The sequence below is a fragment of the Macrotis lagotis genome, chromosome 2, assembly GCF_037893015.1.
Source record: "Macrotis lagotis isolate mMagLag1 chromosome 2, bilby.v1.9.chrom.fasta, whole genome shotgun sequence".
Taxonomy (NCBI): domain Eukaryota; kingdom Metazoa; phylum Chordata; class Mammalia; order Peramelemorphia; family Peramelidae; genus Macrotis; species Macrotis lagotis.
Window position 1 is genome coordinate 243,202,423 of NC_133659.1, and position 16,384 is coordinate 243,218,806.

Below are 16,384 nucleotides of genomic sequence, written 5' to 3' on the forward strand. Positions count from 1 at the left end.
GGGGGAGGGGGAGGGGGCAAGGGCCGGGCCTTCTGCCGGCGCGGGTCCCGAGGAGAGTGCAGGGGCTCGGGCCGCTCTCCCGCTCCCACTCGGCAGACGCAGTCGGCGGGCCACGCCGCCGGTTCCGTAACCGGCCCCCGACCGCTAGAAGGAAGAGGTGCTGCTTTAAGGAAAGGGGAAACTCATTCATTCATTCATTCATTTACTCACGCATTCACTTATGAATTCATTCACGCGTCCATTCATTCATTCATTCACACATCCCTCCATTGCCGTGTGGGCGACTTGCTGAGCCGGGGTAGCTAGGCGGCGCAGCTGGACTTGGAGTCGGGGCCTCCCGAGTCCAGCATCACGCCCGGCCTCGCCCTGTGGTCTTGGGCAGGTCGACTCAGCCACTCAGGAAACTCAATAGGATATGAAGGCCAGCAATGTGCCAGGCACCCCGGAGGGCTCGTCCCTGCCCTCTAGTCAGAGAACCCCCAAAGGAGCAAACACCCCGGAGGGCTCGTCCCTGCCCTCTAGTCAGAGAACCCCCAAAGGAGCAAACACACAGAAGGGCTCGTCCCTGCCCTCTAGTCAGAGAACCCCCAAAGGAGCAAACACCCCGGAGGGCTCGTCCCTGCCCTCTAGGCAGAGAACCCCCAAAGGCAGCTGAGAAGCGAGGACGTGAATAGAGCTCTTTAAATGGGGGTTTGGAAGTTCAGGCAGAGGCAGACGATAGGGATCCACTAAGGTGGATGAGATCTATCGGGATGAGGTTATCCCAATAATGAGCTCCCTAGGTCAAGCTAGAGAAGTCAGTCAGAGAAATCCCAGGTTAGTAAATCCCAAGTGAGAAATAAATCACTTAATCCCTGCCTGACTACACTTCCTCTATTGTAAAATAGGGGAAATAATAGTACCGAGCTCATAAACTGGTCCATGACCTCAAAGGATCCAAGGAGAGAAACCTCTGCTCACCAAGATGTAAATGCAGATTTCTTTTTTTATTATATGAATACTTTGTTTCCCGATTATATACAATAGTAGTTTCTTCCTATCATTTGTAAAGTTTTGAATTTTATCATTTTCTCCTTTCCCTCCCCCCTCCCCCCCAACAGAAGGAAATCTGATCATCATTACATTGTTTCCATGATATGGATTGATCAAAATTGAATAAGTTGAGAGAAAAAACATCCTTAAGGAAGAAGAATATATTAGGGGTAGCAAAATTGTATAGTAAATGCAGATTTCATGGATGAGAGAAGAAACCACTAAAAAGGCCTCCAATTAGGACATAGCACCAAAGCTAGGATGCACTTGCCCAGGGCCACACAGTTAGGTAATTATTAAGTGTCTGAGGTCGGATTTGAACTCAGATGCTCCTGACTCCAGGGCTGGTGCTCTATCCACTGCACCACATAGCTGCTTCTTAGGCTGTACTTTGAAGGGAAATTAGGGACTCCAAGAGGCAGAGGTGTTCTTAACCTGAGACTATCAGTGCAAAAGAATACAGGATTTAGGCATCAAGGCAGATGTAGAAAGAAGGCAGGCTGAATTGTCAGTCATCCATTGGGCAAGTTGACTTACTAAGCATGCTCTTAAAACCTGCTTCCCCTGCCCTCTTGTATGAGGTACTTTTCTAGAAACTCTCCTACAGCGGTGTGTTTTTCCCTTTCCAAGTAACTTACCCTCAAGAGAAAAATCGAAAGTAAAACTGCTTAGTTTGTTCCCATGGCTGCTTGCTGTCCTCACCATCTCACTATTTAGACCTATATGAATATTGAATTATTAATCAATGGTCAATACCCTCCTCCACTTGTCTAGATATTATAAATTATCTCAGACTATCGTTAGAAAGGTAGTCCACTTTAAGATATCAGCTTCCACTTAATAAAGTTTTTCTTATTGTTAGACTAAGGAGCAATCTTGCTTTCTCCCTTCACAAATTATAAACACTAAATAGAATACACATAGCTCAGCAGTTTTATCACCAGCTTATCATTTCCTGGTTCAAGAAACATATTAAGCTTTTTTTCATAGTATACTTTTAAAAATAAGGCAAATCTTCCCAATCCCAGAAGGAAATAGAGGAAGTTAGGATGAGGGAAAGACTAGCATGATGGATACATTTGATCTCTCAGAGATAGAAAGGGAAGAGGTCAAATCAACAAGCATTTTTTTTAATTCAATTTTATTTTTCAAATGAAGATCTCTCCCTCTTACTTCCTCTCCCCCCTCCCCACCCCAGAGAGACCGTAAGCAAAACAAAACCTAGGTTATAAACACATCTTTTCAAGCAAAACAACTCCTAGGACTGGCCACTCCCCTGCTTCCCTCCTCCCCAAAGTACTTTAATCTGCACTCTGAATCAATGACCTATCAGGAGACGAGAAGCACTTTTCATCATGAGTCCTCAGGAGCATGATTGGTCACTATGATGATCAGAATTCCTAAATCTCTCAGAGTCTTTACAGCATTTTAGAAAATATTTATTAATAGGATGAGTCCTATTAACCAGGCCATTTGTATGTTGCTAAGTGCTGGGGATACAAAGAAAGGCAAATATAGTCCCTGCCCTCGAGGTATAATCAAGACTTCATTGCAAACAAGATGAATTCAGGATATATAGGAAACAAGCACAGAGGAAAGGCACCAAAATTAGAGGAAATTGAGAAAAGGCTCCATGTTAGAAGGTGAGATTTTTAGCTAGGAATTAGAAGGGGGCTGAGAGGCAGATATGGAGAGGAAAAGAATTCCAGACTTGGTGGGGTGGGTTGCTTGGGGAGGGAGGGAAGAAGCACCGGAGTCTAGAGATCAAAGGCCTAGTCAGAGTGAACAGCAGGGAGGCCAGTGCTGGACAAAGAAGGTTTATCAAAGATGGCTGGAAAGATAGAAGGGTGTCCTAAAGATAATAGAAGAGGCACTAGACTTCAACCCCAATTGGACTGAAGTCTAGCACCTTTTTATTGCACACTTCTTTGGGCAAAATTTGTCCAGAACATATGAATTGTCCTCATTTCCCAGGTGTTTACTTTATCCTCCAATCTACTTGTTTCTCTGTGTTTAACTTTTTTTTTTAAGTTTTTGCAAGCTTCAGTGGCTTACACAAGGCCACACAGCTAAGTAATTATTAAGTGTCTGAGGCCGTATTTGAACTCAGGTACTCCTGACTCCAGGACCCGTGCTCTATCCACTGCACCACCTAGCAGCCCCTGTGTTTAACTTTCTCACATCCTCAGAAACTCCTTTCCAAGATTAGTGTCAGGAATCCTGTCTTCAGGTCAAGTCTGAAATTCCAGAAGAGTTTAGTTTAGAGAATGTCAAAAAAGAGACTGCTCACCATCAGATAGCCCTGTGACATGCCCCTCCTCTTGTACCATGTTCAGGCCTTCTGGAAGAATTCCAAAAAATAGGTTACAAATGTATGAGAAACAGCCAGAAGTTTAGTTTGGCTGAAATGGAGTATAAAAGGGGATATAAGTCTGGAAAGGCAGGCTTGAACTAGTTTTTAAAGGCTTTTATTTTAGAGGCAATAGGGAGTTGTTAATATTTGAGTAGGGAAATGGCAGATTGAGCCTGGTGCTTTGGGAATATCAATTTGGCAACTGTTTGAAGAATGAATTAGAGAGATGAGAGTTGGAGCATGAAACTGACACAAATTCAGACAAAGAAAAATTTAAGAAGTAACTATCCTATGTTCTAGTAAAAAAAAAAGGAATAAAGGTTTATGACCTTGGGCAAGTCTTAACTTCCTGGAACCTGTGTTGATTTTTTTTCCTAGCAAAATGTCAGCTAATTGGATAAGGGGTTTGTTGGGAGAGTGAACAGTCAGGGTTAATGGTGACGTTTAATAAAACAGGGTTACTAAACTGGCAGATCAAGGAAATGCTGATTAGAGTTTAGATTAGATTAGAGTTTAGAGACCCTCTACTCAGATCCTTTAAAAAAAATTTAAAAATACATTTAATGATCCCTTTTGTCATAATCATTTACCATCTGCTCCAGATTGAGGTCTTTCTTGTAGCAAGGGAAAATAATTAATCACAAGATCCAATACAGAGACCAAGCTTGGTTCACCCTTTGGAACACCATCCACAGGTCTTGGGTTGAAACTAGGGGAGATAGACGTGGTCTTCAGACAGGGAGTCTTCCCAGAGCTCTCTGAGCATCTGGAGATTTTAGTTACTACCTGAGGGCAAGCAATCCAGAGGTCCTGGAGTCCAAACCTTGGTATGGTGCCTACCTTGAAAATGACTTGTAGAACAAGGATGAAAGCTAAGATAAACAAGTACAAAGACAGGTAATAACTTATGAGAATTTTGTAAAAGGATGTTTGTTAAAATTATTTAACTTATTTAGGAGATGAGTGTAACTTGCAGGTCCACAGCTATGGCAGGAAAAAATGTTAATTTCTGGATTATTTAAGAATTTTATCATCTGTCTTTTTTATATTTTCATTGTGAACACCCCCCCCCAAAAGCATTCTATTCACATAGAACATAAAAAGATTTTTTTTAATGAAACAATGAATCTCCATTAATATAAGATGAATTCTACACATTACTTTCAAAACCGTTCTGTTCAAAACTCTTCTTAACTTCCTTCACTTCTGTTTTCTTTGCATTAAAAAATTTCTGAGAGCATCTCAGTCATCATTTTTTATTGCACAATTGGTATGTCATCACAATCATATACAATAATTTGTCCAGTAATTCCTCAATTGATGAACATCACCTCAGTTTCCAATTCTTTGCCACACTAAAAGAGCTGCTATAAATATTATTGTACTTATAGGTCGTTTTCTTTTTTCTTTTCTTATCTCTTTGGGATACAGGCTTAGTACAAGTATGGATCAAAGGGTGTACTCAGCTTTATAGCCCTTTGCTCTACAGAATGGTTGGATCAGCAACAGTGTAATAGTGTCTCAATTTTCCCCACATCCCCTCAAACATTTGTAATTTTCATTTTTTTCTTATATTAAGCAATCTATTAGGGGTGTTGTGATAGCTCAAAGTTGTTTTAATTTGCATTTCTGTAATCCGTAGTGATTTAGAGTACTTTTTCATAGTAGTCTACATAGCTTTGATTGCTTTATCAGAAAATTGCCTGTTCATATCCTTTGATCATTTATCAATTGAGGAATGGCTCATCTTTATAAATATGATTGTTCTCTATAATTGAGAAATGAGGTCTTTTTCAGAGAAACCTGATGTAAATTTTTTCATAGTTATGATTATTATATTTAACTCTATCATGTTTTCTCTCTATTTATCCTTCTCTTTCCCGTCTTTTGCCCTATTCATTCTCAAAAGTGTTTTGATTTTACTTTTACCTCCACCAATCTGCCTTCTATCAGCACTCTCTCCCCTTTCCTCCCATTTTCCTGTATGGTAAGATTAATGTCTATACCCAACTTAGTGTGTATGTTATTTCCTCTTTGAGCCAATTCCAATGAGATTAAGGTTCAACCCCCCCCCCAATCCTTCCCTAATCTTTGCTTCCAAAAAGCTCTTTCCTTCCTCTTTAAAGCATGAGAAGGGATGAATATGCTGCCTGTGGTCTCTGTTGTAGCATGAAATCAGCCTTAAATAAACAAGCTGTACCAGTTAATGTTGTGCAGTGGCTGGAGCACTGACCTGGGGTCAGGAGGTCCTGAGTTCAAATTTGAACTCAGACACTTAATAGTTGGCTAGCTGTGTGAACTTGGACAAGCCACAAACCAAAACCAAAAAAAAAAATGAACAAGCACAATGATGTTCCAATATAATTTTATTTATGGACCTTGAAATTTGAATTTTATATAATTTTGATGAGTCAGAAAATGTTATTTTTTGGGGGGGGGGGTTGCAAGACAAATGGGGTTAAGTGGCTTGCCTAAGACCACGCAGTCAAAATGTTATTCTTTTTTTTTTAAGATTTTTCAAGGCAATGGGGTTAAGTGGTTTGCCCAAGGCCACAAGGCCACACGGCTAGGTAATTATTAAGTGTCTGAGGTCAGATTTGAACCCAGGTACTCCTGACTTCAAGGCTGGTGCTTTATCCACTGCACTACTGCCCCTGAAAGTGTTATTCTTTAAAAAAATTTCAACCTTTTAAAAATATAAAAGTCATCTTTAGTTTGTGGCAACCAGAGGTGGCAGAAAAACTTGAACATTGTCATAGTACTTCTCAAGGAGAGGGAACAGAAGGAGAGAGGAAGAAAATTTGAAACTCAAATTTTTTAAAAATGAATGTTAAAAATGTTCTTTTTCACATAATTAAGAAAAATAAAAATTAAATGTTAAAAAAACCCAACCCATTTCTGAGAAGATGGCAGAGTAGGTTAGAAAATTCAAAGCTCTCCAGATTTTTCCTCCACCAAGTTAAAAAAAAACACCTCAGCATGAAAATTGAGCAGCAAAAAAATTATGGCAGACAGAGTTTCTTCTGGAACAACTGGAGAAGATCTAGTATTCCATCTGGGACAACAAGAGAAGATCTGAAGGAAGATCCTGTACTGAAGTTGGGCTGGCTGAGTGAAGTGCTATCACTCGCAGGTTAGCTCCCTGGAATAACCAGAGGTAAGCCCTAGGAGCAATTGGGTTGGGAGGTATCTCAACCATAAGAATTTTCACCTCTCAGACAATGTAGGGAGACTATGTTTGAGTGGGGGAGGAGAGAAAATCTGCCTAATCTGTGATGCAGTCTGAGATAGGAGGAAACAAGCACTCAGTGCAGAAGCAGTGGCACTAGACAACTGGCTGTCCACACTTACAGGAGAAATATTTTCTTGGTTTTGTTCCTAGGCCGGAGGGGAGAACTGAAGGCTATAGCCACTAGAGGGTCCTCAGGAAATAAGATAATTTCCAGTACAGTGTGTTGAGAGACTCCAGCTGTGGCTTGGAGGGTAAAGAGTGCACAGATTGGGCCAGACAAAGTTCCTGAGGTCAGAGACACTACCCCTCACATTGAGGGCTAGAGCTGAATTTAAGAAAACTCTGCTAATTTTTTTCCTTTTTTTTTTTATAAGCAGGCTAAGGAGAAAGAACCCAAACATAGACAGTTTCTATGGGAATAGAAATCTTCAGAAGAAGATACTGAAGCAAAAAAAAAAAGTCTCTCTCCTATACAAAATAGTAGCATTAAGTGGTTATCTTCTTAAAAAGAATATAGAACTCAAGACATATTTTGAAAATCAAGAGAGATTAAGAAAAAACTAAAACTGAAAATAAGTACAATTCAAGAAATAAAAGAAAATTATGAAAAGAAAGTAAACCAACTTGGAAAAGGAGATCCAGAATTTTTTTTTTTAGATTTTTTCAAGGCAATGGGGTTAAGTGGCTTGCCCAAGGCCATACAGCTAGGTAATTATCAAGTGTCTGAGACCGGATTTGAACTCAGGTACTCCTGACTCCAGGGTCAGTGCTCTATCCACTGCACCACCTAGCCACCCCAAGATCCAGAATCTCAAGGAAGAAAATGATTCTTTGAAAATCAGAGTGGAGGGGCGGCTAGGTGGCATGGTGGATAAAGCACTAGCCCTGGAGTCAGGAGTACCTGGGTTCAAATCCAGTCTCAGACACTTAATAATTACCTAGCTGTGTGGCCTTGGGCAAGCCACTTCACCCCGTTTGCCTTGCAAAAACCTAAAAAAAAAAGAAAAAAGAAAATTAGATTGGAGCAAGGGGAAGTCAATGAAGTTACAAGAGATGAAGAAATACAAAAAAACAAAAAAGAGAAGGCAAAACAACACATAAGAAAAATAGCAGATTTGGAGAAGAAATCAAGAAAAGAAAACATAAGAATAATTGCACTACTCAAAAACTATGATTAAAAAAAGAATCTTGATTCAATTATATAGGACATAATTAAAGAAAATTGTCCTGAAGTTTTAGAACAAGAGGGAAAGGAAAAAATGGAAAAAAATTTACCAAGACTACCCGAAAGGGATCCTAGAAGGAAAACTGACAGAAATATCAAAGCTAAATTCCAAAATCTCCAGGTTAAGGAAAAAATATTAAAAGCAACAGAAAAAAACAATTCAAATCTGGGAGAAGCACAATTAGAATTATACAAGACCTAGCAGCAGACCACCAGGTCTTGGAACATAACATGTCAAAGAACAAAAAAACTGGAGTTGTGGCAGAAATTATCATATCCAGCAAAGTTAAGCATAAAAAAAATGGACATCTGAAAAATTGCCAGACTTTCAGAATTTTGTTGCAAAAAGACCTAAACTTAATAGAAAACTTGACATATGAGAACCAAAAGAAATATAAGGAAAACATCAAAGATTAATTATGAGGGACTCAATAAAGACAAATTATTTACTATCTTTATGTGGAAAGATTATATCTATATGTATCCAAGATTGTTAATTAGTGATGGAGTAATTAGAAGGCAAGATGGGGTGGAACTGAGTAGGTTGGGATTCTTAAAAGTAAAATGGTCTAGGTAAAGATAAAAAGTTACCATCTTATACAAATGAGGTGTGAGAAGAATTGATACAGAAGAATTAGGGAAAGAAAGTTAGTAGTTCTGGAAACCTATTCTCATCAGGAATGGGTTATAGAGGGAATAACATATATATAGCTACACACACACACACACTACACACACATACACACACACACACACACACACACACACACACAGACAATGTATTTCCCCATGTATAAGACACACCCTTTTTTGAAAAATTTGGGGTCTAAAAACTGGGAGTGTCTTTTATAGTGGTTGTAGATTTTTTGTTTGCATTTCCCATTTTTGTGCTTATTGTCTTTATGCTCATTGTTTCACATTCATTACTGGTATATTAGCTTACATTTTGTCACGTTTTGCTCAGAAATGGCTCAAAAAAGATTTTCATACAGTGCTGAATTCAAGTTAAAAGTGATCCAGTTTGCAAAAGTGAATGGAAATTGTGCTGCTGAACCTAAGTTTGGTCCTCCTCCAACTGAGAAACAATCTGAGATTGGCTACAAGAAGAAGAAACCCTCCTGAAAACTCAACAACAGAAGAAGGCCATGAGAGGCAAGTCAGCAAAATGGCCTGATTTAGAGAGGGGATTAAAGAGATGGATGGAAGAGGAAAGGGCAATTGGAATTCTTTTGTCCAGAAAGATGGTTCCAGCTTGAGGCAAGAATTGTTGATGAAAAAGAATTGACTGATTTCAAAAGAGGACACAATTGGTGCTTTAGGTTCATGAAACGGAATGGACTAAGCCTGTGTCCATGCACAAGACTTGTACAGGGAGAGCTTGTGGTCAACCAAAGACCAGAGCACAGGTAGGAGAGCAGTCAAAGCCTCTCCTAAGACAGTGATTCATCATCAAACACAGATGAGGATGAGCTAATGGATGGGAGTTGTGACAGTGATGAGGAGTTGTATGAATTTTATGATGAATAAAATTTGAGTCCAATAACTTTATTGTAATACATTTTTTCAAATTTTGGGCTTCAAAATTAAGGTGCATCTTATACATGGGGAGATACAGTATATACATAGGGCTATGAAAGATTTCTAAATTCAGAAAGAAATTAAGAAGGGATAGGGAAGGTAAGAGTGAGAGCATAAGGGAATAGAATGAGAGAGTATATACAAAGGTGTATAGATTAATGGGGATCTAGAAATTGGGTTGATTAATAGGAAGGGTATTATAGAAGGCTGGGTAAGGGAGGGATTCTTTGAAGAATGGTTGATTAAAAAATAGGAGGTCAAGGAATCAAATAAAAATAGAGTTGAATAGGGCAACTAGGTGGTGTAATAAATAGAGCACTGATCCTGGAATCAGGAGGACCTGAGATCAAATCCAGCCTCATGCATTTGATATCTTACTATCTGTGTGACCTTAGACAAGTCACCAAAAATTTTGCCTCACCAAAATTAAAGAAAGAGTAGCAGATAGAAATGAGAGATGCAAACCAAATGTGTCTGTGGCAGTGTATATAAGTGTGTGTGTATGTGTGTGTATGTATGTATATACAGGAGCCAGGAACATCATGACCAAAAAAAAGAACCCTGGATATCCTATATCAAGAAATGAAAATGGTATGCTTTGATCTGCATTCAGATTCCACAACTTTTTCTCTGAATATGGCTGGCATCTTCCATCTTTTAGAATTGTCTTTGATCACTGTACTGCTGAGCTGATCATCACACTAAGATGATATTATTATGTACAATATTCTCCTGGTTCTGCTCATTTACTCAGCATCAGTTCATATAAGTCTTTCCAGGTTTTTCTGAAATTTACTTGTTCATCATTTTTTTTGTTTTTTTTGCAAGGTAATGGGATTAAGTGGCTTGCCCAAGGCCACACAGCTAGGTAATTTTAAGTGTCTCAGACTGGATTTGAACCCAGGTACTCCTGACTCCAGGGCTGGTGCTTTATCCACTGTGCCACCTAGCTGCCCCTCATCATTTCTTATAGAACAAAACCACATCTTGTTCAACCATGCCCCAGTTGATGGACATCTCCTCAATTTCTAATTCTTTGCTACCCAAAAAAGAACTACTATGGATATTTTTGTACATGTGAATCTTTTTTCCCTTTTATATTATCTCTTTGGCATATGGACCTAGTAATGATATTGCTGAATCAAAGGGTATGTGAAATTTTATAGTCTTTTGAGCATAGTTCCAAATTGCTCTTCAGAATTGTTGGTTCAGTTCACAACTCCACCAATAGAGCATTAATTAGTATCCCAGCTTTCCCACATTCCCTCCAACAGTCTTCATTTCCTTTTTCTGTTAAATTAGTCATATACTGATGATCTTAAGAGAATGAAAAGAGAAAAGAAAAGGAATACTAGAGGAGAAGGGAAAAGAAGATCAGAGTAAATTATCTCCTATAACTGAGGTGCACAGGTAGACATCCATACCAACAAGGAGGAGTGGGGAGAAACAACTGACACTTGAATATTACTCTAATCTGAACTGAATAAAAGTATAAGAAATACAAAAATACATAGCTGGGTACAGAAATAAATTTCATTCATTGGGGAAACAGGAGAGAACATGCAAAAATGGGGAGGGGGGAGTCAGAAGAAGGATAGATTAAAGGAGGTTTAAATTCTAAGCAAAAAAACCCAAAACTGTAAGGATAGGCAAAAATATTGATACTTCTTTCTGAAGTGCCAAAGAATGGGAATCTGAAGGGATAGCCATATATTTAGGAATGAATGGACAAGTAATGGTATATAAATGTGACAGAATACTGTTGTGCCATAAGAGATGTAATTTTCAGAGAAACCTGGAAGACTTGTGTGAACTGATTCAGAATAAGGTAAACATAATCTAGAGATAATTTAAACAATGACAGTCCTATGGTAAAGGGAAAAAAATGTAAGGATTAGGGACTTTTCTCAATGTAATGAACAATCATGACTCCAAGGAAGTAATCATGAAATACCCCACCCACCTTTGGATAGTGAATACAGAATGAGACAAATATTTTTAGGACATGGCTAATGTGGAAATTTGTTTTGATTAATTAAAAATATTTGAAACCGATTTTGCTTATCTATTATTTGCAACTGGAGAAAAGGAGGTTTCACAGGTGAGAAGGCAGATTTTTGCCATTGGAAAAATATTTTTTTTCAAAGCAACCTGCTCAATAATTAATAAACTTGTTTTCATCTTAAACTTTTCCCTTTTCATTTCTTTCATCTTCTATGACTGGTTGTACTGTCTCACTGGACACGGGGGGGGGGGGGGGAAGGGGGAGTCAGAATACATCTTGATCCTCATTCCCACTTCTAAGCCCTCCCTCTACCTATATTACTCAGTAATTTCTCTTCCTTAGAGGTTGTTCTATCTAGATTGATCACCTCATTAAGATCTAGGTCTCTGTTCTTTACCAGTCTTCAGGATACTCTCTTTTCTGAGGGTGAATGAAGTGCTGGGTTTTAAATCTGACTGTAGACATTTACAAGCTGTGTAACAATTTCCTCTTTTGTAAAATGGGGATAATAATATAATCCATCTTTCAGGTTTGTTTCAGGTTGTGAAAATCAAATGAGTAAATATTTTTAAGGTTCATGTCACATAGTTAATACTACATAAATATTAGTTATTGTTACTATATTATTACTAGATATGTGATCCTGGGCAAGTCACTCAGTTTCCTCATCTGTGAAATAGGTATAATGATAGCACCTATCTCTCAGGGTTTGTTGTGAGGATCAAATGAATAAATATTTGTAAAGTGCTTAGCACATATCCTATTCCCTCCTTCCTTTCCCTAGTTCATGAATTCAGTGTCTGGTTCATAATCTTTCTCTCCTAATCAACTCCTGACCTCATACTAGTGCAACTTCAACATAACATAGACATTAACAATCAATCCCTCAAAACCCCTCAATCTCATCTCAGCTACACACAGATAGTGATTGTACCATCTATTACCCACCCCCCATGTTCCATCTCCATATTCACGAATTCTGAAATTCCTTTATCTGCTTTATCTGATTAAAATCTGTTGTCCTTTCAAGTTTCCTGGGATCCTCTATAATCTTGTTTCTCACAATCACCTGAAATTCCTTCACACCTTGGTTCTTTCACAAGTCATGACCCTTAGCCTAGTTACTCTTTCCTCCTTCCTTCATCTTGATCCCGTGATGTACAAGTTCACCTCTACACTAGTCTCATTTATCCATTCCTTTGGCACTTTATTCTGTCATTGATCCTGCCCTGGCAAATCTTAGACTTGCATTTATCCCATTGTACCTTGCTTTCACTCCTGTTCACATGCTGTTAAATACAGTTGGAAAAAAAAAATCACAAAACCATGATGATTTGATCCTCTACACATTTATGTTGCATCATATAACTTGGTCCTCATTGGGGCAAGGCAATTCTCTTACACTTACCTAATTGCCATATTTCTCCATATATAAGATACACCTTAATTTGGGAGCCTGAAATTTGAAAAAAAAAGTATTACATAAAGTTATAGAACTCAATTTATTCATCATAAAATTCATACAACTCATCACTGTCAAAACTGCCATCCATTAGCTCATCCTCATCTGTGTTTGATGATGAATCTCTGTTTTAGGAGAGGTTCTGACTGCTCTCCTATCTGTGGTTGACCACAAGCTCTCCCGGGGCAAGTCTGGTGTGTGGACGAATGCTTGATCCATTCTGTTTCATGAACCTGAAGAATCATTTGTGTCCTCTTTTGAAATCAGTCATTTCTTTTTCATCAGCTATTCTTCTTGCCTCATGCTGAACTGTCTTTGTTGACACAGGAATTCCACTGGCCCTTTGCTCTTCAATCCACAGTTTCAATCCCCTCTCTAAATCAGGCCATTTGACTGACTCACCTCTCAATGGCCTTCTTCTGTCCTGGCATTTCAGGAGGGTTTCTTCATCTCATAGCTAGTCTTGAATTGTTTTTTCAGTTGGAAGAGGACCAAGCTTAGGTTCAGCAGCATGATTTCCATTCATTTTTGCAAACTGGATCACTTTTGTTTTGTTTAGTTTTTTGCAAATGAGGTTAAGTGACTTGCCCAATTATCACATAGTTAGGTTAATTATTAAGTGTCTGAGGTTGGATTTGAACTCAGGTCCTCCTGACTCCAGGGCCAGTGCACCACCTAGCTGTCCCAAACTGGATTACTTTTAACTTGAATTCAACACCCCAAGAAAATCTTTTCTGAGCAATTTCTAGGCAGAATGTGGCAAAAGGTAATCTAATATACTGGTAACAAATATGAAATAATGAGTGCAAAGACAAGTGTGGAAAAAGTGAGAAATGTAACTAAAAAAATATACAACTACTATATAAGATGCTCCCAGTTTTTAGACCCCCAAATTTTTCAAAAAATGGTGTGTTTTATACATGGAGAAATATGGTAATTTATTATCTTTCTCTAAATGACTTTTGAAATTCTTTCATTCCTCCTCAGACCTCCTAAGGCTCTCTCCTCCTACCTTCTCATTTGAAAATCTTGCTTCATATTCCACTAAAAAATTGAGACCATTTCCAGAGAATACCCTCTTTTTCTTTCTTCCTCATCTCACATCATTCCATTATCCTCTCTGTCATACTTGTTGCACATAAAGGGGTGGTCTTTCTACTTGCCAAGAAAACCCCATCTACATACACAAATGATCTTATTTCTTCCTATATTCTCCAGTAGGTTGCCTCTCTATCATTTCTACTCTCAATAATTTTCAGTCTTTCCCTTTCTACTGATTGTTTCCCTGGTGATTATATGCCCATGTTTCTTCATTCTCAAAAAACTCATGTAAAATGATTAATATAGAAATATGTTTAACATAGTTATACATGTAAAAACCTATAATAGATTAATTATTCTCTGAAGGAGAGGGAAGAGAGGGAGGGGAAAAAAAGGTGAAACTCAAAATCTTACCCCAAAAAAATGATTGTTGAAAACTATTTTTACATGTAATTGGAAATACAAACAAATAAAACCTCTTGTGTTCATCCAAACCCAGGAATTATCATCCCTTATCTTTCTTCCCTTTAATGTCTAAACTTTTCCTTTCACTATTTTTAATTCTCTGTAATCTGGCTTCTTACCTCATCATTCAACTAACTAAACCTTCTCTTCAAATTTATCAGTAATCTCTCAATTGACAAATCTAATAGCCTTTTCTTACTTGTTTTCTTTATCTTTCTTGGAGCTCTCCACAGTCTTTGACATTGTTGATACTTCTTGATGCTCTCTTCTCAGAGTTTTCTTAGCACCATTCTATCCTATCTCTATTTCTTGATATTGTTCTAACCTTCTCCCTATCTAACCACTCCTTCATTTCCTTTGCTGAATCTTCATGTAAGTCATGACCACTACTGGTGAATGTCCCTTAACATTCTGTACTGGCTCCTCTTCTCTTCTCTATTTATATCATTTGTTTGTTGATTTCATCAGGTCCCATGGATTTAATTCTCAACCCTATGTAGGTGATTCTCAAATCTATTCATTCAGTCCTAAGTTCTCTGCTGACTTCCAGTCTCCAGACTGCCTAACAACAACTCAAACTGGATGTTCCATGGAATTCTTAAGCTCAATATGTCCCAAATTGAACTCTGTTATTTTTCCCCTTAGGCCCTCCCTTCTTTCTAACTTCCTTTTACTGTTGAGGCTATCACCATTCTCCCAGTATAAGCCTTTCCTCCTTCTCTCCTCTGACACTTCCACAATATTGATACAAACACTCATCACTTCATATACTGGACTACTCTAATAACATTCTGGTCAGCCTCTCTGGCTCAAGTTTCTCCCCACTTCAGTACATTCTCCATTCAACTGTCAAAATCATCTTCCTAAAGCATGTCACCTCCCTATTCAATAAACTCCAGTGACTATCACCTCCAAGATCAAAAATAAAAATAAAATTTTTCTTTTTTGGCTGTCTTGTTTCTCCTTACATTTCTTTCAAAGAGTCTTATGAGCTGAAGATCGGATGAAAAAGCTGCTCCTTCCCTACCCTAAATACACACACACACACACACACACACACACACACACACACCCAACAGGGCTACAGAATTAGATATCTTGGTGGAGTTAAAAGGCCCATGAACGGTAGACAGTGCAGGAAGAGATGACTTGTCAGTCACAGGCATTGTCCCCCTATTGCTACCCACTGCCCTGCCTCCCTCTCTTGCTACACAAACATCCACAGTTCTGCACCTGACACAATGGTCTGGGAGGGACAAAGGAACTGGCTTCCTCTTTAGAGATCCCTATCTGTGTCCTTAACTCTGGCCCCAGAGATACAGAAATAAGCCAAGAAGAGGAGATTCAGGCACAGTGGATATTAGAGATGTTGAAGACTTAAAAAATAAGTGTTTATACTCAATTTGGATCAAGGTACAACATGGAAACAAAGTAAAGACTGACAGATTGCTTTCCGTGGCGGGGGGGGGGAAGCAAGATTGGGGGAAAATTGTAAAACTCAAATAATATCTTTAATAAAAATAAAATTTAAAAAATAGGTGTTTAAAAGATTTAAATAATCTTAAGGACAATGGAGTCAGAATGAGTTATTGTGGAAAATAAGGAGTTTAGGGAGATCCTAATCTTTAAATTTGACATCCCTTAGCAATATGTCAAAATATTAAGCTGGACTGAGCAGGGATCTTCCATTTATTTCCAGAACAGTATTATAGTTAAGGGAAGAGAGAAAGACACAGTGACAGAAAGATTCACACACAAGTACAGGCAGGGAGAGGACAAAGGAGGAACAGAAAGAAAAGGAAGTGGGGGAGGAGAGAGAGAGAGAGAGAGAGAGAGAGAGAGAGAGAGAGAGAAGGGGAAAAGAAGAGGAGGAGGAGGAGGAAGACAGAGACCAAGGAATAAGGAGAGATAAAGGTACTGGGGATAAATATGGGGGGGGGGGAAGAAACATAAGGAGACATAGATGGAGAGATACCTGTAGAAAAGGGAGA